The sequence below is a fragment of the Varanus komodoensis genome, unplaced genomic scaffold (assembly GCF_004798865.1).
Source record: "Varanus komodoensis strain SLA01 unplaced genomic scaffold, ASM479886v1 scaffold58, whole genome shotgun sequence".
NCBI lineage: Eukaryota > Metazoa > Chordata > Lepidosauria > Squamata > Varanidae > Varanus > Varanus komodoensis.
In genome coordinates this window covers 561,116-578,392 of record NW_025336197.1, presented here as the reverse complement: position 1 = coordinate 578,392, position 17,277 = coordinate 561,116, and the positions used below count along the sequence as shown (strand labels likewise).

Sequence of the window (17,277 nt, the reverse complement as noted above, 5' to 3'; positions counted from 1 at the left end):
ATGAAGTTAAAAAAGAACAGGAATTCTTTTTGCTACTACTGCAGGTAGCTTTTGTTTTTGGAAAGTGGGTGATCACAGTACTCTCATTTTCACCCTGGGTACATTTAAAAATATCTTATTAGTCGGAACTAGGAAATTACTTCTATGGTCTTCTCTATGTAGCCTTTAACTGTTACGTGTCTCATCCTTTTCTAACCACTCCATTCTCTCTCCATTCTTGCCCTAACTCTAGCCCCAGCCCTAATCCTAATCCTAACTCTAGCCCCAGCCCTAATCCTAATCCTAACCCTAACCCTGCCAAGCCCAGTACAGCTAGCTATTCTGTTTTTGAGTTTAACAGACACATGAGCAAAGATAAGCACACCAGGTCCAACATGCCCCTTTCCCCCCATTTTCACTGCTTGTCGTGTCTTAAGGGTGGATGTCTGCATTGGGATTCTTTCCCATCAATTTTGAAACCTGAGTCTGTTGCCCTCATTTGGAAAGTGAAGAGAACAGGGGGAACAGTAGCATCTTCATCTTTGCATGTTTGTTCAACTCAGAAACATAATACCTGAATGGTGCTTGTATCTCAATGTTCTGTGCCATTTACTTGGTATAGGTCTGTTTTAGATTACACTCTCCTTGAGATGTTTTTATACTCTTTTATACTTCTGCACATCCCTGGGTTACCTGAATCTCCTGATACATCTTTTCCTGTGTAGTGTGTTCCTTGGCTACATAAGTGAGAACATAGTAAGAACTGGTTTTCAAATATATATTAGAAGGCATGATGACACATTTGACATTATTAATTTTGCAACATATTCCTTTCAGTGTTCCAACTGACTTTACCTACATTTCCGCAGGATTGATTGTTTACTGCCCTCCTAACCACATCCCCTGTTAAATATAAGGTTCTGTCTATTTCTAGAAGTATACACTTTTTAAAAAAGAAGAGTGGGAAATCAGCAAATATAAGTAGCCTGAGCATTTACACGTTAAATATTTATGTTAATTAGAAAAATATGAAAACAGATGTTACATAAATTATTGCAGTCCCTTGGTAACAGTAACTTATAACTGACAATAACTTTTATTATGGGTATGTTGTGAAATAGATCTTTCTATATATCTTTTTCTTACAGCCTATTCAATGCAGCTCCTCATGATTGGACTTAGGGAAAAAAAACTTTATAGAGTTGTAGGAAGCAAAAATCTCACCTGTCCATGAGAAGGAATGAATAATGATCAGTTCATATAATAATGAACTTCCTTATGTAGCAAAATTCTTGGGCCCCTGGAAAACCTTTTTTTTTAATTACAGTCAACAAAGTGAATTCCAATATAAATAAAAATATAAAATATATACACAATCATCAAAAATTGACATTCAGTACATAACAGATTAAAAAGAGCAAGATATTACATAAAGTGGCAGCAACAGAGAAAATGTTAGTAAAAAGCACAGTATGCTAAAATTTGTCAAATGTAAATCTGCAAAATTCATCTGAGTCAGGGGAAGGCATTCCATATTTGGTACCACCACAGAAAAGGCCTGTTAGAGCAGAACGTAGGTCTCAGTTGCTCATCTTAATACTCATGCAGACTTATATGGGCTAGGAGGTTCTTCAGATAATCTTACCCCAAGCTCTTTGGGAGTTATTTAATCCCAGTACTTGAACTGTGGCTGGAAATGAATAGACACCTAAGTAGCTGGCCTTGAATAATTGTTACTCTGATTGGAATGCTTACCTCCTACAATTATTGTGGCTGCTACATTGTGCACCAGTTGTTACTTTCCCAATCATATTAAGGTTAGCTTCCATATAGCACATTACAGTAATCAAGTCTGAATGTAACAAGGATATATGTTACTGAGGCAAGGTCAACTTTCCTTAAAGCTTTCTATTATCTAAATACAAGTGCTAATACTACTTGTGTTTTTATGTTAAGTACTAAAATAACAAAAACTTTCAAGCTGCATGTGCAGCTCCTTAAGAGAAAGATAAACTAATTTGGATTCGGTTGGATCCAGTTTCTCATACCACTTTCATCTTTTCCGGAATTCCTTGACTTGTCTCTACCCTAGACTTGCCCCCAGTCACTTTGGGACCAGAAGATGCCCCTGCCCCATTGAAACTCCTTCCCTCCCACCATCTCTGTTGTGTTCATGCCTGCCTTCCAGCCCATCACAGATGCCAGGATCGCCCCAGGATAGCCAGGATCGCCCCAGGATAGCCTGCCATACATCAGAGGTGGACAGTAAACCCTGGAGTGACTCAGTGTAAAAACAGCAAGAAATCTCAAGTTTAGTCACTCACTCATTGCTCTTGAATCAAGTTTGACTCGAATTGCTGATGCCACTTGAGTCAGACTTGGGAGTGAGTCACTCAAGTCCCCAATACTGAGAAGTAGATACATTAGGAACCAATATTCAGTACAAAAAAATTATTGGGGACTGTGAAACATGTCTCATATACACCTTCCCAAACTGTGATCTTCTGCTGAGGTCCTTCTGTGGGAGTTCTGTCCAAAATAGGTTAGATGAGTGGCTATCTGGGGAAGGGTCTTTTCTATGGTAGAGCCCCAGCTCCCCAGAGACATGTGTCTGGCACTAAGGTGCTATTCATTTTAGTGCCAGGTCAAAAGTTTTGATTTTATTGTAGAATATAGAATTGTTTTTACTGCATATTTTTATATATTGAAATTATGTTACCTAATATGCTGTTACATTTTTGGTTTTATAAGCCATCTTGAGATCTGTCTAAAAATTGCTAAAAATGATTTAAATAAATAAATCACTATTCTGGAAACTTTACTCTTCAAAACATGAAATGCCATCTTCCATTTTTATGGAGGCTTATTCATTTATATTGTGGCCCCAAAAGTGAAACTACTGATTGTATTGGAGACAGATATTAAATGTAACAGTGGAACCCTGGAAGTGAAAGGTACCAAAAAGCTAAAATTTAACATGATACTACAGGGCTCTGAAATCCGGTGCACCACAAGTATAGAAGACACTGTACCATAAGAATAGAAGTAGGTATACTGCAGTAAAGTGCATGTAAAGTAATTAATTACAGATAAATTAAACACATCAGGCAAATCACACAAGAGAATAGCATGATGAACTATGTTGGTAGCAACTCTTAGAGGAAAGGGCCATTACTTTGTATCCCTTGAGTATCTGTTGCATATGAGTGGGGCTGCTACACTGAAGAAATTTTTCAGTGCCTCTTTATCCAAAACAAGATGAAGAACAGACTAAGGATTCTGTTGTTTTTGGCATTCTGAATTCTGCTTCCTCAAATATGGCAATCATCAAGTGATAAAAAATGAGTACTAAAGACTTACATTGCTTGGTTCCTTCTTTTGAGATACTGAACTGCCATAACACAGGGAGATGGAGGTGTATCTCATAAAATAAAATTGGATCATTTAAAAAAATTATCTTTCAGGATTTCTAAGTAGCCTGAAAGAAAGAGGCATAGCTGCTTTGTCCAGCCACATTTTGGTAATATAGGCAGGAAGGGATGCTAAGCACATCATGAATCGAATTATGAAGATTGCTTATAGTTTACTTCATATTGAAGAGAAGTAGATTGGATATTGGTGCTTATAGTATTCCAAGATAGGGAAAGTTGCCTGGCTGCAGGCTCATGGGAAATAATGATTTTTCTAAACAAAAACAACAAAGAGTGTTGTGTAATTTAAAGATGAACTATTTTGTTCTGGCATCAGCTTTCATGAAATGTAACCTACTTCATCAGGTACATGGAGGGCTATGGAAAGTTTCAGGCAAATTTTTCTGAACTTCAGTAGAAAGGTTTCTTTCACAACAACCTGTTGACTGTCCTTCACTGCTGTTATTTTTGCCTCAGAATCCAGAAGCTAATCCACATCCACAGGCATAAAATATCTCAACTTGCAGGAAAAGCCCCCCTTTAGATTGAAAAGTTGCCAAGGAAACCACAGCATCCTGTTCCCCCATTCTGCACCCATTCCTCTGCCTTTCATAGAAATGAAGTTTCCTCCCAGTTCACCCAATTCTTATTTTCACTAGTCCTTTCAGTCAAGTTTTATCATCAATATAAACTGGTATTTTGAAAAATAAATATATATGATATATTAATAAAAATAGAATTAGATATTTGTTTTAAATATATAATAACACTTATAAAATAACACTTTTATTGTTTTGAAATGGTAACTTATCTGCACCTCTGAAATAGATTTTTATTTTCTCTCTCAAAATTAGAATTCAAATAGAAGGCTCATGTTTTCAAGTATCAAGTTGATATTTTGCAACAACAACATTGATATTAATTGGTATTTGTACTCATATCTTTATTATTTTTAGTATGCATTTTGAGTCTGTTAATCTAGATTTAGACTATTCTTTTGTGTTTGATTTCGGAGAGACAATTTTCCAGGTGTATGTGCAAATACAGAAATATTTGTTTTGTTTCTAAAAAAATAATCTCATTTGATAATGCAATCCCCATTGTTTCATTGAAGATTTAAAGAGAATTTTGTGCTTGTAAGGTTCTAAAGCCTTGACATGGTTTTAATCTGATAACGAATGGCTTTAAGTTCATGTTCGTTCAGTTGTTGGCAACAAATCTAAACCTCTGTTTTTTTGGATTTATGAGGATAAGTCCTGCTTTGGCAATCTTGTAGATCCTCAAGAGAATAGTTAAACAGTGATTAATCATTGTTTCTTCACTGAGTGTGCAGAAAAGAATGGAAAAGCTGCATTTCACACTTCTGAAGCAATTAATCCCCATGATCTTAGCCAGGTTTGTCTTGAAGATAAGTCGGGATACAAAACTGTACCTAATTTATCAATGTATGCATGCCATAAAGTATAAAACACACAATTTATTTCATATCATTTATAGTCAAATGTAAAAAAAAGTGACTTTGCCATATCCAAGAGTGTTTCTTACATTACCTTCATATAAACTAAGTACCAGAGATTACAATGGGATTCCTGTTTATTGTGCACATCTGGTGCAGTCACTATGCATTTTCTCATTCACTTGCTGGCATTTTTAGTGATTGTGGCATAAATCACCTTGCTAATCAGAAACATAAGTGACGGGAAGTCATCTCCTTTTTTTGAACAATGGGAAAAAACATATGGCTTCTTAGACAGGACTTGGCTGTTATAGTATTTATGTGGCATTATATTCCGTATTTAGAATTTCATATTAATTGCAATGGTTTGATTGAAGGTGCAGAATGCCCTAGGTTTATGGTCAAAGTGTTGCTTTTGCACTGTGCACATGACATGCTACATGCTCAGCATTTTATACAATTAAAAATATCATAATGCATGAAGCTATATACTATTTATTTTTTATTTCATCAGGATGCTTTGAAGTACATTTTAAATGGTGTTTGCTGCAAATGAGATACCATATGATAAAAAGCAGCTGCAGTTCATATTGTATGAAGGATGGAGAATTTTTCATGTTTATGTTTCAAAATGGAAAAAGATAAAGGTTTGTTTTCTCACTACTTGATCCTGCTAAATGTTAGTTGCCTTTGTACCTGCTTGAAGATATTTTATAGATAGGTGCTCATAAGTTTAGTCCATAATTGTGGCTGGGAAAGATGGGAATGATAATGGTGGTGGTGTTTCTTAAAATCACATAAATGTTAACACAATTTTTAAAGCTGGGTCAAAAATATGCACCACAGAGTATACATTTCTAAAATACTTTGGTTTCCAGGGAATAGCTTGCATGCCCCTAGTCACATTCCCACATAGAGAACACACACACACAGACACACACCCTGCCCATGACCTTCAGACACAAATCTTTAGATTGGTAATATCTGAAAAACTGCCACACAAGGCTGTGTTTAGAATTCCTACAGGTTTAACTCATGGCTTGAGATGTTATGCAGGGATTTATTTGAGAGTGTATTATAGCCAGCAAATGAAAGGGGGGAAATCATAGCCACAAATGCATGAGCTCAAAAATACAGGAACTGTCTGGAATGTGGCCTATACCTGTAACGTCATCTGTGGTATGTTTCCCTCTTAACCAACTAGTCAGAAGCTTACTCTTTAGGTGTTTATAATGCATGAATTGTGTTGTTTCCAAAAGCTGAGAGACAAGATCAGATGAACTCTTTTCTACGGCCTATAGTTTTAGTGAAACTGCCACATTTTAAGTAATAGTATGTCTTAGGCAGAAGCAAGCAAACAAAAATCCCCCACTCCTTACAGAATATGTTGCACCAAATTTCATTAATGCATGAAGACACAAACACTGGAAAAACTATTTGCAAATGTGCCAGTTGTCTCAACAACAGTATTTTATACCTTCTGTTGTCTTAACCCAAAATGGGACTAGTTTATCAGTAGAAAATGATTAGGTCTGTTAAGGCTTTTATAATAGAAGTCCAGCTTTTCTGTAAAATGTTATGCCTTTGTTTGTGATGCCAAATCAATATGGTAAGAAAAAATGACCAAAACTTATTTTCAGGCTTTTAAAATGTGATTTCAGATACAGACCTCTTTATGACCTCTTTACAGTAGGTTCTCAATTCCTAGCAGATATCCTAGAACTTTAGAAATGAATAAAATCATTGTATTCCCAGCAAAGTTATCAGTCAAAACTTTGAGAGGAAAGTCTCATTACTATAACTCCACATGCATATTGTAAAATGGACATGGACAGCTCCATCCAATGTTGCTGGCCACTACCTTCAGTATTCAAAGGGTGCTGCAGGAGGCAAAAGTCACCTGTATACTTCTTCCACCCTGCAAATTGGATTCAGTAAATCTAGTCATGGTACTCATCATACCGGAACACTATCCACTGAATTTCAGGACTGCATTGTCATGAAGATATAGAAGGGGCCTTTTATTCAGTTATGTTGGCACATTCATATAAAATACGTGGTAAATCTGTGTGACATGGATCACCTTCTATAACAGTCCAGTAATACTTTTACTGATACATTCTTTTTTTCCTTCATAGAGTAATATTAAGAAAATACTAATATTAAGAAAAATGAGTTGAAAAGATCAATCTTTACTTAAAATAATAAATGCTAGTTTCAAATATCACACTACTATTCCTCAAGCAGAATTCTCTTTCTTTGGGACTGCTGACTTAAAAGATACGCAGAAGTTGTAATATTTTTAATATTATCAGGCTATGAACTTGTTCCTAGCTATTTACATCACTTCTCTCTGGCAGACTATTCAGCTCTTGGTGCAGGCCTTGGGCAGACCCTGAACCGGCCTCCTGTTCGCCCATTGGCAGATCAGAGCTCTTAACATCTTCCACCCCCAGTTCTCCTTGCTGGGCTATGTCTTCATTCCCATGAAATGGTTGGTTGCCGCCGCCACCACCCAGCTAGGGCAACAGTGCTTGAACTGCAGGCACTCCCTGACCTTGATCTGATGCTGTCATTGCTGGCATTCTAAAACTGCTCCAACTCCAGTCCCCATCAAATGTATAAACAGACCACAGCCCTTATGGCTGCTGTTGCCTGTGCACACAGCACTCTCATCCAGTCTATGTCACAGCCAGCAAACAATTTAGCATATCTACAGCTAATGAGGATGAAATGAAATAAAATTTTGTGTCACCAGTGTACTGATGGCAGCACATTTGAAAACTTCAAATTTTAATTTTTGTGCAACACTAAAAATATTTTGCACCCTCACCGTGTTAAGTATCTTGGGTATATCAAGTAGAAGCTATTCTGGTTAAACTATTGCCAATTCAGGTTGTAACAACAAAATATGGAAATGTCAAAACAGGCAATTATTGCTTCATTACAGCAGTGTAAGTTCTGGATTTTTTAAAAATCACATTCAGCAGAAAAAAAGTTTTAGTTCTATGAAACATTACTTGGAAGATTGTCCTGCTGATTTCAGTGGTGTTTCCTACCAGCTCATGTACAAAAATTGCTTTGATAATTAAGACTTGTAAAATTGTTAAAAGGAAAATAGTACCTCTTCACGTACCTTACAGTGCTTTATTATACTTTACCACATACAAAAGAGATTAGGGGGGAAAAAAGGTTTCAGTTAGAACCATCGCATCTGGAAAGCCCAGTTCTCTTGTGAAAATAAAATATAAGCAAATTGTGATATATTATTATTCAGAGAGAGAGAAGGGAGGAAGTGAGGCAGTTTTGGCATGGAAAATAGGACAGAAAATAGGACAGAAAGAGCAGAATAGAACCTAGGAAAAAAGCCTAGAGTAAGGACATCACAGGACAAGGCAGAGAGATTGAAAGTCAAGGCCAGCCACATATGCAGGAGAGACATGGATAACAAAGGTAGAAGGAAAGGAAATTAGAAACCAAGTGGAAGAAAATGGGAGAATCTGTATGAACAGAACTGCATGAATTTGGGAGTTTTGTCTCTTAGCGTAACCTCACAATAAAGACATAGCCCTAGGTGAAAACTTTCTTCCATCCACTGTACACATGCACAAATCCAGGTTTGCAATGCATAATTAGGAAGACTGTATTGCACATGGAGGGATGCAGGTGGCGCAGTGGTTTAAACTGCTGTGCTGCTGGGCTGGTTGAGCAAAAGTTTGAATCCGCACAACAGAGTGAGTTCCCGTTGCTCAGTCCCAGCTCCTGCCAACCTTACAGTTCAGAAGCATGAAAATGCAAGTAGATAAAAAGGTACCAATTTGGTGGGAAGATAACTGCGTTCCGTGCACCTCAGTGTTTAGTCATGCTGGCCACATGACCACGGAGACTGTCTGCAGACAAACGCTGGCTCCCTCGGCTAGGAAACAGAGATGAGCACTGCCCCCTAGAGTCAGACATGACTGGACTTTAATGTCAATGGGAAACCTTTACCTTTACCTTTTTATTGCACAGGGAGCTATGTATGAGTGACTGCACCCTAGGGGGTGGGGGGGAGCAAGTTGGTATCACTGACATGGAGGCAGGGTGAATTCCACTTGTGTCTTCCTTATTGGTAAGTGCATGTAACGGAGGGGGAAATGAAACATAATATCATTTTCTCTTTTATGACAGCCTTCACAGAAATGATCAATGGTTAGAATTCTTGAAGTCAGAAACAGAGTTTCTTTAATGACTGGTAAAAACTGTGCCTAGACAAAGACTAGACTTCTTATTTGCTTATTTTTAAAAGAATGCTAGGAATCTTAGACTTTAGCCGGATCAGTGATTGTTATGCTTAGAAATCCTAGCTACTTGACAGCAGCCATAGTCCATATCAGCCCAGATGAATTCTTTCTAATGCTTTCTTATACTTCAAGCTGTCTTCAGTTAGTAATGACTTCATAGTAAGCTACGAGTTCCAGTTTTTGCCTCCAGAGAGCCACCTGTGACTGATGTTGAAAAATGATAAAGTGTGTGTGGGAGAGTGTTGGATTATGCTATGCTAGTTGTGAAGTCATTCCTCCATGCTCTCCTGTCCTCCACCATCCCCCGGAGTCCACCTAAGCTCACACTGACTGCTTCAGTGACTCCATCTAGCCACCTCATCCTCTGCCAACCCCTTCTTCTTTTGCCATCAATTGTTCCCAGCATTAGGGTCTTCTCCAGAGAGTCCATCCTTCTTATTAGGTGGCCAAAGTATTTGAGTTTCATCTTCAGTATCTGGCCTTCTAAAGAGTAGTCAGGGTTGATCTCCTCTAAGACTGACTAGTTTGATCTCCTTGCAGGCCAAGACACTCGCAGGCATCTCCTCCAGTACCACAATTCAAAAGCCTCAATTCTTTGGCACTCAGCCTTCCATAAGGCCAAATTTCACAGCCATACATTGCAACTGGGAAAACCATAGCCTTGACTATACGCACTTTTGTCGGCAGGGTGATGTCTCTGTTTTTTAGCATGCTGTCTAGATTTGCCATAGCTTTCCTCCCAAGGAACAAGAGTCTTTTAATTTCTTGGCTGCAGTCCCTGTCTGTGGTGATCTTGGAGCCCAGGAAAATAAAATCTGTCACTACCTCCATTTCGCCCCCATCTATTTGCCAGGAAGTGATAGGACTGGATGTCATGATCTTAGTTTTCTTAATGTTGAATGTCAAGCCAACTTTTGCACTCTCCTCCTTCACCTGCATCAAGAGGCTCTTTGGTTCCTCTTCACTTTCTGCTATTAGAGTGGTATCATCTGCATATCTGAGGTTGTTGATATTTCTCCCAGCAATCTTAATTCTGACTAATTCATCCAGCCCGGCCTTTTGCATGATGTGCTCTGCATATTATTTAGATAGGCAGGGTGACAATATACTGCCTAGCAATACTCCTTTCCCAATTTTGAACCAATCACTAGTTCCATGTCCAGTTCTCACTGTTGCTTCTTGACCCACATACAGGTTTCTCAAAAGACAAATAAGATGGTCTGGTACTCCCATCTCTTTAAGAACTTGCCACAATTTGTTGTGATCCACACAATCAAAGGCTTTAGCATAGTCAATGAAACAGAAGTAGATGTTTTTCTGGAACTCCCTAACTTTCTCCATGATCCAGCATATGTTGTCAATTTGATCTCTAGTTCCTCTGCCTCTTCGAAAACTTGCTTTTACTTCTGCTACTTCTTGGTCCACATACTGCTGGAACCTAGCTTGAAGGATGTTGAACATAACTTTGCTAGCATGTGAAATGAGTGCAATGGTGCAATAGTTTGAACATTCTTTGGCATTGCCCTTCTTTGGAATTGGAATGTAAACTGACCTTTTCCAATCCTGTGGCCACTGTTGAGTTTTCCAAATGTGCTGGCATATTGAGTGTAGCACTTTAACTGTATCATCTTTTAGGATTTTGAATAGCTCAGCTGGAATACTGTCTCCTACACTAGCTTTGTGGTTGCTAAGACCTCCTAAGGCCCTTTTGACTTTAAATTCCAGGATGTCTGGCTCGAGGTCAGCGATCACCCCATTGTGGTTATCAGGGATGTTAAGATCTTTCTTGTATAGTTCTTTCCTTTTGCCACCTCTTCTTAATTTCTTCTGCCTCTGTTAGGTCCCTGCCATTTTGGTCCTTTATCATGCCCATCTTTGCATGAAACGTTCCCTCCATGTCTCCAATTTTCTTGAAAAGATCTCTAGTCTTTCCTATTCTATTACTTTCTTCTATTTTACACTGTACATTTAAGAAGGCCTTCTTCTAGCTATTCTCTGGAATTTTGCATTCAATTGGGTGTATCTTTCCCTTTCTCCCTTGCCTTTCGCTTTCCTTCTTTCCTCAGCTATTTGTAAAGCTTCGTCAGACAGCCATTTTGCTTTCTTTCTTTTTCTTTGGGATAGTTTTCATTTTTACCTCATGTACAATGTTGCGAACCTCCATCCATAGTTTTTTAGGCACTCTGTCTATCAGATCTAATTCCTTAAATCTATTTGTCACCTCTACTGTATATTCATCAGGAATATGATTTAGGTCATACCTGAGTGGCCTAGTGCTTTTCCCTACTTTCTTCAACTTAAGCCTAAATTTTGCAACAAAAAGCTCATGGACTGAGTCACAGTCAGCTCCTGGTCTTGTTTTTACTGACTGTATAAAGCTTCTCCATATTTGGCTGCAGAGCACATAGTCAATCTGATTTCTGTGTTGACCACCTGGTGATGTCCATGTGTAGAATCATCTCTTGGGTTGTTGGAAAAGAGTGTTTGCTAGGAACAGTGTGTTCTTTTGAGAAAATTCTGCCAGCCTGTGCCTTCATTTTGTACTCCAAGGCCAAACTTGCCTGTTATTCCAGTTATCTTTTGGCTTCCTACTTTAGCATTCCAATCCCCCATGATGATAAGGACATCATTTTTGGTGTTATTTCTAGTGTAGGCCTTCATAGAAACAGTCTACTTCAGCCTCTTCAGCATCAGTGTTTGGGGCATAGACTTGGACTACTGTGATGTTGAATGGTTTGCCTTGGATTTAAACTGAGATCATTCCGTCATTTTGGAGATTGTATCCCAGTACTGCTTTTCCTACTCTTTTATTGACTATGAAGATTGTATCCCAGTACTGCTTTTCCATTTTTTCTGAGGGATTCTTGCCCACAGTAGTTTACATGATGGTCCTCTGCATTAAATTTCCCCATTCCTGTCTATTTTAGTTCACTGATTCCCAAGATGTCTATGTTCAGTCTTATCATCTCATGTTTGACCACGTTCAGCTTACCTTGATTCATAGGTCTTACATTCCAAGTTTCCATGCTGTATTGTTCTTTACAGCATTGGATTTTCCTTTCAGTGTCAGATAGATCTGCAACTGAGTGTCCTTTTGGCTTTGACCAGTCACTTCATTATTTCTGGCGCTACTAGTACTAGCCCTCCACTCTTTCCCAGTGGTACGTTGGACACCTTCCAACCTGAGGGGCCCACCTTCCAGCGTCATATCTCTTTGCCTGTTGATACTGTGCATGGGGTTGTCATGGCAAAGATACCTGAGTGAGTTGCCATTTTCTTCTCCAGTGGATCACCTTTTGTGAGAGTTCTCTGCTATGACCTGACTGTCTTGGATGCCCCTGCGCAGCATAGCTCATAGCTTCATTGTGCTACACAAGCCCTTTCGCCACGGCAAGGCAGTGATCCATGTAAAGTCCTTACATCTCTTAGAGCTGTTGTTTTTGTATCTTGCCGGACTACTAATTAATGCTCTCCTGCATAGTTCCTATTTGTTTTACTGCAGCTTGCTTAGGAGAATAGCTAGATGGATATTCTGAACAGAATTTATTTTCCCCAGTCAATCCAATGAAAAAATATGCCGAGAGACTTTGAAAAATACTGCTAGAGATTTTTACAACATTTCACTTACTAGTAACACTGCTCTACTAGTAATTGCCAACTGTTAGTATCATTAAGAAGTGCTAGAGTGACCCAGGCATCTAAATTTATACTCTTTTCCTGCTGTCTGTACTTTAGGCATCTTCTTTCACAGAAGATTCCCTTTTGATACTTCATTAAGGCACAGAATCACATTGCAAATAATGATTAATAAAATGACTTCTGAGTGATCTGGGTTCAAATCAATCTAACATGTCAAAATGTCATATATATGATTGTTTTTACTGTAGAACTATGTTCTAATTAGTGGCTGACCACTTAAGTTCTAGCTTGCTTGGACAAAAGTATGCTTGCTTCTCTAGATCTATTTGTGCATATAAATATAGAGCACAGAATTCTGAAGTTTCCATGTAATTTATTTTCAATGTGTAGTGTAAACTGCTGTGCTGTATATACATTTTATATTTATGTCAGAAAAGAGTTGCAGAGGGGTGCTTTAAAACCACCTTTTCAGCTCTAAATAGCTATTGTGTACATATGGTAAGGTACTGCTGCTTAACAATTAGTAACTGCTTTGATGAAACTAAATTACATGTTTAAGTTCCCATCAGGAAGTCGCTTCACATATCTGTATTAATGTATTCAAGGCTCGAGAAGGAAAGTTAATTTTCCAGCTTAAATATTTAATTCAAGCTTAAAATTTAGTCTGTAATTAGAGTTCCCAAATGGCAGGAACATGGAGTATTTGTCCATTTTAATTAGATTGTTGTTTACCTATTAATTATATATCATATCTTGTCATATAGTTTTGATGGTAACAGATGGTGCTAGGAGTTAGTAAGGGTTTGAACAAAATAAGATTCCACATGATTTATTAAGTTGCACTTTATTAGTGTGTGGTCTGCTTTAGTTAGGTTATTCTCCTGAATAAGAACTTTGATACATTGCACACATGTTGATTATTCTTTTATATAATCCAGGGAAATATACTACCTGTGCTCTGATTCCTGGCTACCTGCTCTAGAAGAGGTTGCACTGGAATTGGTGGTACTTGAGTTCAAGTAAATGATTCATTGAGATAATTATTTTCAAAGAGAAGGCCATTATTTCTGACCTTTTATCACTCATATGTGATACAGTGTTTACTACTTAACTTGCATAAATATGCCTGGAAGTAAGATGTCTGGATCCCCTTGATTGCAAAGCCTATGTAATATAAAAGGTAGAATTGCAAGGAGAGTTGGGTTCAAGTCCTTTCTCAGGCATGGCATTAAACTAAGACCAGCTCAGATTTTTTTAAAACTTCCCAAAAACAGCTTGTTATTCTTTTAGCCACTTCCTTCAGTCATGGCAATGGTCATTGTGAACGGTGTCGCATGTAACCTCGTATATACCATCAATTTGTAAGAGATGTTGGTGCTTCAGAGATCATGGATCATAGGGTTGAGATTATGGCCTCACAAATTGCACATTTTATGCACCGACAACTCTGTTTAGTAAAGAAACTGGCAGAAAGCAAGCTGTGAGCTGGCCCTAAGTGCTTCTTTGTCACCAGTTGAAAGATAACTTATCCTGTTAGAAGACTGCTCCATCCTGTCATATAGGAAAATAACTTTCTTCGTAGAGCAGAGTTCCTATTGCCAACTTAATTTTTTTTCCTGCTATTTAGGGAAAACAGATATTTACATCTGCATTTGCTTAGGTCTCTGTTATCCAGATCTCTCTTGCTTTTTCCCTCTAAATTAGGAAATAGGCATGAAGGAATGATTAGCAGCAATATTAGTGTTTTAAAATATTGACAGTTTTTCTCTTGAAGATACGGTCAGAGTTTTGTTAGTGAAAATAAACAGATGGCTACACTGAATGCTGCAATTTCAAGACTTGGTTTAGTGGGCGACGCGACAAGCAGTTGATCTATAAAATTGTCTTCTTGTTCTGGCATTCATTTTATACATTTTATACATATGCTACAGCAACAGATGCTTGATGCTGATAGTAGCGCACTTCTCCCCATTTCCTTTCTGAAACCTGTAACTTTCGCTGCATACACCTAATGTGTTTACAGTGACTTGCTTCTTATTTCCTTTGAAAAAAAAATTCCTCCCAGGAAACACATTGCTTTTTAACTTTATTATTGAGCAGATCCATTGAAAAGCAGGGAGAAACATTTGATAGTGTGCGGGTGTGTTGAATAGGTTTCTGCGCCAAAGATCATTTTGCTACCACCTCCATGTAAAAAGGTTGGCAGCACTGAAATCATGCAGATAGATCAACTCTAAAACATTACGTGACTGACTGCCCAGTTTTTTCCCAACATATGCATTCAACAGAGGATTAGAAAATTATTTAGTGTGGGTATAATGAGGCTTTAAGCTATGAGCAAAAATATGTATTGAAAATCTTCAGTCCCACAAGCATAATTCAGAGTGTTTACAGTCCAAACTTTACCTCTGATCTTTTTTGATGTACCTAATAGTGCTGTTCCTTAGTAGGGGGACCTCTTTCATTTTTCAAAAGAATTCACTATGCATATTGTGTCTGGTTCAGTTTGTCACTAAGTAGAAAGTTAAATAATGCACAATTTGTATAAATCATTTGCTGCCAAACTTGGTTTAGAGAAAGAAGTTAATGACATGCTGTAGAATTTTCACATGGCAGTTAGGAGCATGAACGTGCATGACAGCGTACTGGCACTTGGCAGCCATTCATTTGTGCACAAGCGGAGAATGAAAGGAACCTTTTTCCCCCCTTTTATGGGGTAAATATGCCTTTCTCACACACTGTTTATATATAAACCAGTACTCTATTACACACTCAATATAACAGTTGGTCACAGTTTTGAAAGTGATACGCCTTTACTTTTTAATTTAATTTTATTTAATCCCCCCAACATTTCACAGATACTTTGTGGGTATATATACCTGGGAAGGCCCAGATTTTAGGTCTGGCAGCTTGGAGAGCAGTCACAGAGATATGACATGATAGGTAAAGATACGTAATGGACCATGTGAAAAGCACATAGAACAATAATTTCTACTAATGAAAAAAAGGCAGATGACACCAAACAACATTCTACAAAGATAGTCAAACACACAGTCTGCCTATATTGCAGTAGTCACTACATGAGAAAGAATATTAAGTATTTATACCACACATGCTAGAAATACCATGCATGCTAGAAAATTTGTGTCCCATTTCACAGCTGAGAAGTATTGAGGCTTAGCAACAGGTGACTGGTCTATACGGTTAATCCATGGCAGATCTCTACTTAGAGCTGCAAGTTATATTTTGCCCAAGCCATTTACTATATTTCTGCCAGCCAATTTCAACATGTAGACACTCCTTCATACTATCCTCATTTTGCACACACACACACACACACACACTTGTCCCTTTGAATAGATGGGGGAGTACTAAGACCCAGAAATAAGTGGTATTATTTACTGATTCAATATATTGATATTCTACTTTTCAAAGATACACTCTGGGGGGGGGAGGGGGATGGCCGCAAGGGTGCGGGTGGGGGGGGGGGCAAGATGGCCAAGATTGCGCCCGTCTTTCCTGCACGAATGCAACTGTGATCGTGGCCATCTGCCCACTTGGGTGGGGGGGGGGGGAGATAGCTGCGATCTTCATCACCAGTTTGGTTTGCGACCCAGTTTGGTTGTGAACCAAGGCATTTGTGAGCTGAGGTACCACTGTAACTAGAGAATGGATTGTGATAACTAGCTTTGACAGTTTTATATAAGTGTATAGCTGGTATCTTTTCCTTGGCTGATAAAAGGTACTATTTGTCACCACTTCCACCTGAATTTCATCAGACTCCAGTGAATGCAAGAGAAACCCCAAACTGTACATCTGATACTTCAGGGGACTACAACCATATCTTCAACTGGATTGATCCCTTGATCAGGTCAGTTCATTTCCTAGTCCAAAAATATCTGTATTAAGTTTCAGCCATGTCTATTTCAAAAGAGCATTTTAGTAAATTGACAGATTCTTTGGGATTCATTGGTGGAAAGAGCGATAGAGCTATGTTGTCTGTGTTGGTGACAATGTAGCCCAAGCTTCCAGACCATCTCAGCCAGCAGTTTCATATAGACATTGAAAAGCATAGGAAATAAGATTGAGTCCTGATGAGTCCACAAGTCAAATGCCATGGAGAACATAGAAACAGAGCGAGTCTGGAGGGGTCACCCAGGCCATCTAGTCTGACCCCCGGCTTCAGCTGGCTCCGCTCATGACATGTCCACAATGTGCAGCTCCACTCATGACATGTCCACCATTTTGAATAATTTATTAAAAAAAAACCTGGGATGTACCATCCAAGTAAGACTAGAACCACCATAATGACATCCTTCCTAATCCCAAACAGATATGATAAATACTGTCAAAAGTCACTGTAATATCCAGCAAGATCAAGCGAATTGCATTCACATAATCTAGTCTGGAAATTGACCTGCCAAGGCTCTCTTTGTTCCAAACTCTGGAGCAAATTATTGAAGTTGATACAGATAATCATCATTTTTTCAAAACTGCCTGGAGTTGAAGA

The 17,277-nt window shown here is 38.4% G+C and overlaps 1 protein-coding gene across 13 annotated transcripts in view; it reads left to right on the top strand.

The window, feature by feature from the left end:
* The window catches only part of TBC1D5 (TBC1 domain family member 5), a 304,343-nt gene that overhangs the window by 57,161 nt on the left and 229,905 nt on the right, over positions 1–17,277 (top strand). For 2 of the 13 annotated variants that reach the window (XM_044449375.1, XM_044449384.1), the window contains exon 3: positions 16,547–16,638. The exons of 10 other annotated variants lie outside the window; for them this stretch is intronic. The gene's annotated coding sequence lies outside the window, so the exon portion shown is untranslated. Of the gene's footprint in view, positions 1–5,359; positions 5,493–16,546; positions 16,639–17,277 lie in introns of all 13 variants that reach the window. One more of the 13 variants, XM_044449374.1, reaches the window with a different exon arrangement.